This window comes from Stegostoma tigrinum, chromosome 21, assembly GCF_030684315.1.
Source record: "Stegostoma tigrinum isolate sSteTig4 chromosome 21, sSteTig4.hap1, whole genome shotgun sequence".
Classification (NCBI taxonomy): domain Eukaryota; kingdom Metazoa; phylum Chordata; class Chondrichthyes; order Orectolobiformes; family Stegostomatidae; genus Stegostoma; species Stegostoma tigrinum.
In genome coordinates, this window is record NC_081374.1 from 18,696,965 (window position 1) to 18,705,862 (window position 8,898).

Here is an 8,898-nt window from a genome sequence, read left to right on the forward strand (position 1 = left end):
CACCTTGGAGTCTGTATCTCGTCACAGGTGCTGTCAAACCTGTTTTGTGTTTCCAGCGCTTTGCGACTATTTCAAACTTTTGTTGCCTGAACAGAGCAGGAACAAAAGAAAAGGCAGAAGTTGATTTATATGTTTCTCCATTGAAGAAAATTAGAACCTTCCAGTAGGAGTAAGCTGTATATGAAATATACACAACTATGTCAGAGCAGACCTGGAAGTGCCCAATGGCCTAATTCTGCTCCTATATCTTACGGCACAATCCCTTGAGATCCCATACTATTTAATACGATCAAAGCTGATTTGATTTTGGTTTTAACACTGCTTTCCCACGTATTTCCATTATTGATGACTGGGGCTAAACACAGAAGTTTTCCGGATAGCCATCTTCCAGAGGGCATTAGGAAAACATTGCAATACTTAAGCAAGTGTGGATCAATCCAATCAAAGTTTCTTTTAAATTAAAAAAACTCATTCATGGGATGAGGGTGTCGTTGGCTAGGCTAGCATTTCATTGTGCGACTGGAGTCACACACAGACCAGGCATTAGTGAACCAGATGGGTTTTTCCTGACAATCAGCAACAGGCTCATGATCATCGTTAAGTTCTTAATTCAAATTCACCACCAAATTCAAACCCAGGTCCCAGGAATATCACCCGGGTAACTGCAGTAACCACAAGGCCATCACCTCCCCTTTGGTCAATCACGGCCCAGTCCTTAGAAATGAGCACTGATGAACACCCAAATGAATGGAATCCAAGATAACAAAGTGTGAAGCCGGATGAACACAGCAGGCCAAGCAGCATCTCAGAGCACAAAAGCTGACGTTTCGGGCTTAGACCCTTCATCAGAAACAGGTTTTACTGCTCGTCACTATTACTGCAAATGAAATACACCTGTACACCTCAGTACAGGCAGTTCTGTAATCTCTCTAATGCTTCCGCGTTTGCAATGATTTTCAATTACTTAGTTGTTTTGCATGAAGTCATGCTGAACTATGGTCCGTGAGTGTTTGCTTAGTATAGATAATGAATAAGCAATAGCGCCACAGCTCTTATCGGGTGTTCTCACTGTCACTTCATGACCAGTTCAGGTTTATTAGATATTTAAACATTAAACAGGTTTTTGTGTAATAAGCCCAAGTTCTTTTCCTACGAAACGAAAATGCCAGTATGCTAAGGTGTGAGGTGTCTTATGACACTTCCAAATTAAAATCCAGTAACATTATAACTATTCTTTCCAGATTCAACTGAATGCAACAGTATACTATATGGCTTCTTGAAAATGTTTCCTCCACTTTCACTGTAAAAATGCCAAACAGAAATTAATTTCAGATGCACTGTTGGTTATATGCAAATCAATAAAATTCACTTTTTAAATGGAAACTAATTAAAATGTATTAAAACAATTCCAGTGCGATTAGAATAATCTGTGATTTTAAGTACAAATTTTCATCCCTAAGAGTTCCAGTGAGGAGGGACACAGACTACTCAATTTGTTCTGCAACTGAGAGAATATAGATTTTTCCCTGAATGCATCCAACAGGTATACTTACAAATCCTGCTTATTCGTAACATTCTTCTCTTTCAAAAATGATCAGCTCATCAAATATCGGTCCTGTGTGGTTTAATCTCTATCCTTAAATAATCTGCTTTCCTCAGACAGCTGTACTTCACACGTCGAGTTCTGGTTTAGTTGCAATTCTCTCTCTTCAATACATCATGCTCACTGTTGTTCATACAAAAGTCAGCCTAGAGAATTGTTTGAACATTTTCATATGTCCCCAATCAAGTTGAGCAGCAAAACTTAGATGAAAAGCAGAAAGGAGTGGAGTCTATTAGTGGTGGAAAAGTATACAGACGGTGAAGAAAAATAGTAATGTCCCTCAAAAAAGAGCTTTTAACCATGCCAAAGGACATGACAAATGAGAATGGCAGCAGTTCTTTAAGACTTATTTTCTCACAACTGTATCTAATATTCAAATCAGAAGGCTGTAAAAGGAAGAAATGTAAAATTGGATATCCTGTTGGCCCCATAATTTTTTAGTAGATAAACTGGCCATTTATATTAACATAAAACAATTAACTATTTGACTTGTGCAGCCTAAAATTACAATTAACTTTGGAATATGACAGGTGGCACTATAATGCATGGGTCATCTCATTAGTGTATTGACAATAAGTCTTTGTTGGATTGGAGATCACCAACACACCTAAAGACTTTACTTGGTGATATCTGCAAGGACAAAATATTGAATTGACAATTTCAGCCGAAGTCCTAGCATATAGTATTGCCACAACATAACATAAATGGAAAAGATCAGTGGCATGCCCAATACAAACAAGAGATTTCAGTGATGATGTGACTTGAGATGATGTTTATCCAGCATTACTTCAAAACAGCTTCCATTTTAAAGTAAGTATTGTTCTGAATATTTAAGGATTTCACTTGATCTTTAATATTGCTTGACGTGTTGCAGCAGCTAAACTAACCACATTGATAATTTACAAAAACTGTACCAGTCTTGAAACCATGCTTCTTGCTACCTGCTTAAAAATTCTAGTTATGACTAGTTGGTAAAGGAAGGTAACTCAGATCAGACTTTTTATTTCCTCCTTACTGCTGTTAATGTTGAAAGTGATTAAGAAGTTTTAATCCCAAAGTATAATAGTGTCCACAACATGAATTGGAGAGGCTAAAATTCACATTAAACTCAGGATGGATTAAACAGGATGATCAGAAAGCGAAGACTGTATGTTAGGTCATTGGTGGTCACGGCCTAAAAAATTTCCACCATCACAGCAAGCTGTATACAATACACGCACACAGAAAAACAAAAAATCAGCTCACTTATTGTATTCAATTTATTTTGAAAAAGTATAATTATAATGACCTTATATTCAGGAGTGAGAAGAGATGGACACACTAATATCCATGTTTATTTTCTCCAACCAATAGCACAAACATCATTCAAGTACTTATAGCAGCAGTGATTTGTAAACATCTTATACTGGTAATGCTCATAATCTTAACAATATATGAGGTCTACTTGAGGCAAAATGACACTGAAACCGTCTTTCTCATTTTCACCAAGTCACATGGCACAAATAACATGTACCACTAGATATGTAACATTGAAAGAATATACAAGTTGTACATTATGTATGTAGGGACTTAACAATTATCTCCATAACCAAGTTTGACGAGACATCCTGAGAAATACCAATCTGATACCTGCATCTTAATATATTTTGCCTGAATGTGAATATGACCTTTAGAGGTAATGCTTAAGTTACATAACTATATTAATGCACAAAAAAAGGTCAAGAATTATGGCTTCAGTGAAATACAGTGCCCCATTTCAAACATGGATATATGGTACACTACAACAAAATGCAAATAATCCAGGTATACATCTTTCATTGACCTTTAGAATTATATAAACTTAAGGTGGAAGTGTTATCGACATATCATACGCAAAAATCTGTCTCAATCCCGTTTAGTTTTACTTCCAACATCTGCATCATTTGACTAGAGAAAATTGTAAGCAAATTCATCCAGTCTTGTAGGTCATCCTAGATAATTAATTAAGAAGTTAGCTTACATTCATAAAAGTCAAACAGCAGCAAACACTATTCATTTTACCAAATGAGTAGTTCTGAAAGACTATGTCTGAATTAGTACCTCTCATTCAGAGATGACAGAATTGCCATTGAGCAAGAACAGCAGTTGACAGCACACAATTTTAAATGCCCCCAAAATGATGTTGTAGTGCTGAGTGTATGCTGAATATTTATATTGACTATGGATATAAACATAATCTGGATTTAGTATTTAGATGCTCTTGGGTCTGCAGCACAATCAGGCTTCATTACAGTCTGATCTAGAAAATTGCTCTAGACTTAGAGGTTGCAGGAAACTAGAAAAGCAGTAAATTTAATGGTTTGTATTGTAAAAAGAGTAGTTGATTATAACATCTGAATGGATCAGAACCATGTAAGACATTAGTTCATCAATTTCATATTACTTCCAAGGATATTTCTGGTTCTATTCTCAAATGTTTAACCAAAACAGCAATTGTGGGATATTTGAATTGTAGTCACAAGTATCGAGTCACATGGTGTACTGAAGTGCTAACTGCCAGAGACATGCTGTTGAAGCTTTGTGTCCTTGTTTCAATAGGGCTGATTCAAGAATACCAGATTTCAAAAATAATAAGTTTCTACTACACGAGAACAGAAACCTGATTTGGTTGCAAAGTGGATTCTAATTGGTCAAGGTATTGTCAAGGAGATTGCACCTGGAAGTTATGCCAAAGCTTTTGTTTAAATTCAAAAACGTTGAGTTGACTCTCAAGCCCCCGGCATGTTTTGCTCAACGAGTGGCACGGTGGCTCAGTGGTTAGCACTGCTACCTCACAGCGCCAGGGAACCTGAGTTCAAGTCCATCCTCAGGGAACTGTGCTGAGTTTGCATATTCTCCCCATGTCTGTATGGGTTTCCACCTACAGTCCAAAGATGCACAGGTTAAGTGTCCTGGCTATGCTAAATTGCCTAGAGTGTCCAGGGATGTGCAGGCTAGGTGGATTAACCATGGGAAATGCAGGGTTACAGGAATAGGCTAAGGGGGTGGGTCTGGGAGGGATGCTCTTCACAGGGTGAGCATCGGCTTAATGGGCCACATAGCCTGCTTCCACACTATAGGGATTCCATGCATTTTCCATGGCACAGCCTCAACCAGAGTCTGCTTACCAGCCAACCCAGTCTCTCATGCAGTACAAGTTGCTGTTCCTTTTGAAATTTGGTAGTCTTGTCCATCCTCGTGTGTGGAAAATGAAAAACTTTGGTAGCATATTTCATATTTACAACATTACTGTACTTGTGTATCACAAATGAATTGTAATTTATACTTAGTGATATTTATGATCAACTTATTAGATTAAAAAGACTTTGTAACAGCCAAACTGCACATGCTGTTGAAAATTGTTGGACTTCAACCTCTGACCCAAATGACAAAAGCTTTAGATCGCAATATTTTGATACTCCTGAATTCTACTGATGTATAGACCCATATGCAAATTGGATCTCATTGTTCTAACAAAAAATTTTCTAATGTTATTTGGCATTCGTTAAATATAGTAATTTGTCATAGTTAGTAGGTACACCACACTATACTTCTATAAACTGCTCACTGTCTCAAAATCAAAAGATGTTAGAAACTATAAATAAACTTAAATAGAACTAAATACAAGTTGATATAAATAGTTTAGTTAGCTCTAGCTACTGGTAATAAGCAGAATAAAGATACAAGTAATTTACTAGTATGAACTAACCACAATAAAGTACCTATAATTTTACAAATCTAGCATATCAAATTAACAGAACTGCACTTTTTTTTTGTTTTGAATTAACTTTGTTTTCATCTAAAAGAATATTTCCTTTTACATAATACCTTCCACCTAAAATATTCAGGCACTTCACAGATGATGTATGGGTAACAAAGATTTGGCCAGAAAAGGACAAGGATGTGACAAAAAGTTTGATCCGAAATATAATGGTGATAGGGTTAGGAATTTAAGAAAGAAATTCCAGAGTTCAAAATCCAGGTTTTGGACATCAAGTTTTTAGTTTTAGCTTAAAAAAAACTACAATGTTAACTGGTAATATTTCATGCCATTTTCTATAATTTACTGATAAAGTTGCACATGTGTTGCACGCATTGTTCAAACATTGGAACCTGTAGCACCTAAATTCATTAAAACCCACCTCCTTCCCCCATGGAAAGATTAAACAATGGGAAATATGTTTCCAAATAGTTGCCCAAATACACTGGAAGCAGCAATTAATCACCTGAAGCAATAATTCAGCTCTGAAGAATCATATAAAACTTGAAAGAGCTTTGTTTCTCTCCACAGATGCTGCCAGGCCTACTGAGTTTTTCCAGCACTTGCTTTTCTTTCAGATTTCCAGCATTCACAGAATTTTTGCTTTTAATTAAAATTTGATTCTTAACCACTCCAAAACCTGTATAAGCATCTTGTTAAAGCTGCAGTAAAATTTAATGTCCAAAACACCAGGCACCAAGAATTATGCTGGAGACATAGAATTACATTGCCAAAATAAATAAATGCTTCAATAATAAAAGATACGTAATGGGATCAATAGCTGACAGATGTTACAACTCACAACATGCTCCACATTTACCTATACAACTAGCGTGTACTTACTGTTCTTAAAGTACTCATAACACTTGTTATGAACATTTGTGGGAAAAGAAAAAGATATTGCATACCGTGAGATAGTAAGAACTGCCAATGCTGGAGTCAGAGATAACAGTGTGGAGCTGGAGGAACACAGCAGGCCAAGCAGCATCTTAGGAGCAGGAAAGCTGACATTTCGGGTCAGGATCCTTCCTCAGAAATGGCGTATCATAGGGTGCAAAAACAGGTAATGAAATGCATTTTCTAATACGTGTGTTGACAATGTGTCTAGTAGATTCAAGTTAATTTCTAGCTCCTTTTGTATTTTGTTTCAGTAAACTATACAAGTAAATTACAAAAATATTTGATGAATATGAAAATGTTTGTGGGTATGGCGCCAATCAAGTGGGCTACTTTGTGCAGGATGATGTCAAGCTTGGAGCATTGTAGGAGCAGCACTCATTCAGGCAAACAGTTTTCCATTACCCTCATCATTTGTGCCTTGCTGATGGTGGGCAAGTTTTGTGGAATGAGATGGTATTCGCTGCAGAATTCCAAGTCGCTGACATGCTGTTGTAGTCCAGTTCAATTTCTGGTCAATGTTTACCACTGGGATGTTAATAGTGGGAGAATTAGCAGTAGCAATGCCATTGTGAGTCAAGGACCAATGGAAACCAAAAGAACTGCAGCTACTGTAAATCAGGAACAAAAACAAAAGTTGCTGGAAGAGCTCAGTAGGTCTGGAGTATCTGTGGAGGAGAAAACAGAGTTAACATTTTGGGTCTGGTGACCCTTCCTCAGAACTGATGGTAGCTGGGAAAATGTCAGTTTATATGCAGAAAAATAGGGAAGTGGATAGGATAGGGAGGAAAAGATAAGATTGAGCCCAAAGAGAGAGACAGACAGTTGGACAGACAAAGCAGTTGCTAACGATCAGGCTGGGAGGGTGAAGTTGTTAATGGGGACTGTTAGCGACTAACAACTGGGGGTGTGTGTAATGGCAGGCTGTGCGGTAACAAGGCCTGGTGTGTGGAGTGGGGGGGCTGGGACATGGGAGAGTTTAAGCCCTAAAATTATTGAACTCAATATTGGGTCTGGAGGGCTGTAGGGTCCCCAAGTGGAAAAATGAGGGGTTGTTCATCCAGCTTGCATTGGGTTTCACTGGAACACTGCAGCAAGCCAGAGACAGAGATGTTGGCCAGAGAGCAGGGTGGTACATTGAAGTGGCAGGCAACAGGTAGTTCAAGGTCTTTTTTGCGAGCAGAACGTAGATGTTCTGCAAAGCAGTCGCCAAGTCTACACTTCGTTTCCCCAATATAGAGGAGACCACATTACGAGCGGCGAATGCAGTAGACTAGATTCTTGGAAGTGCAGGTGAAGTGCTGCTTCACCTGGAAGGTATGTTTGGGCCCTTGGGTTCTGGGCAGGGAGGAGGTAAATGTGCAGGTGTTGCACCTTCGCCGGTTACAGTGGAAGGTGCCGGGGGTGAAGGGATTATGGACCAGGGTGTCCTGGAGGAAACGGTCCCTGTGGAAGGCGAACAAGGGAGGGGAGGGTAATGTGTATCTGGTGGTGGCATCTTGCTGGAGGTAGCGGAAATGGCGTCTGGACCAACGGAGATGGTTTTGATGGAAATAGCATCGCTCGGACACTGCCTGGCACTTGACTGGCATGATATCACTTGGCATTTGTCATGACAACCCTGGATACCGTCAATGGGCGAGGGTCTTGCTGCATTTGGACATTGGACTGCTTCAGTATAAGGAATCGCAAACAGTGCTGGGCTCCACACAATTCTCAAACATACCAACTTCTAACATTATGATGGAAGAAAGTCATTGCTGAAACAGATGAAAACGGTTGGGCATAGGACAAAATACTGAGGAACTCCCATAGTGATGACTTGATCCTTGATAGCACTGTTGATGATGGCCCCCTACTAAACTACTTTAATAATCAAGATAGATTGATGCGGCAGTAATTGGCCAGGGTGGATTTGCCTTTTGTTTCTAAAGGGCGTATTTGGGTAATTTTCCAAATTGCCAGGTAAATGCGAATGTTGTAGTTGTACTGAAACAGGGTGGCTAGGGCCATAGCCATTTTGAAGTACTGCTGGCATTTACTTCAATATCGCACATTCAAGTTTACTTTAAAATAAGATTGCACAGCCAAGTAAACATACCACATTCTAGTTACTCCAACAGGAGTTCCCCACCAGAAACGAGTTCTTCAACTCTTTGTTCCCCTGCTGTTAACATTTACATTCTGATCACGCTCACACTGCACCCAACCATTCCTCGCTTAGGTTAGCTTTTCTGGTTGAGAGTCATGGATTTTATATTTGTTTTTTGTTACTAACCTTTCATAATTTATGTAATATTCACATGTGTACACTGCTAATTGCTAGAATAAACATAAAATTCGTACATGGACTCAGTATTGTGAATACTCTTATTTTACAGCAATTGTGGGGGCTGAACTGCATTGCTTAAAACAGTTTGAACATATTTAAATAGCAACTATGTATATCTACTGACAAAACAAGTATACTTTTCCACAAATGACAATGTCCTACATGCAATTAAAATGATTAAAATTAGAGTTGTCATTATTTGTTTTACCATGCGTATCTTATCCAAATTATGCTACTATATAAAAAAACTTCTACTATTCAGATGCAATATTATAGTGAATAAGCAAT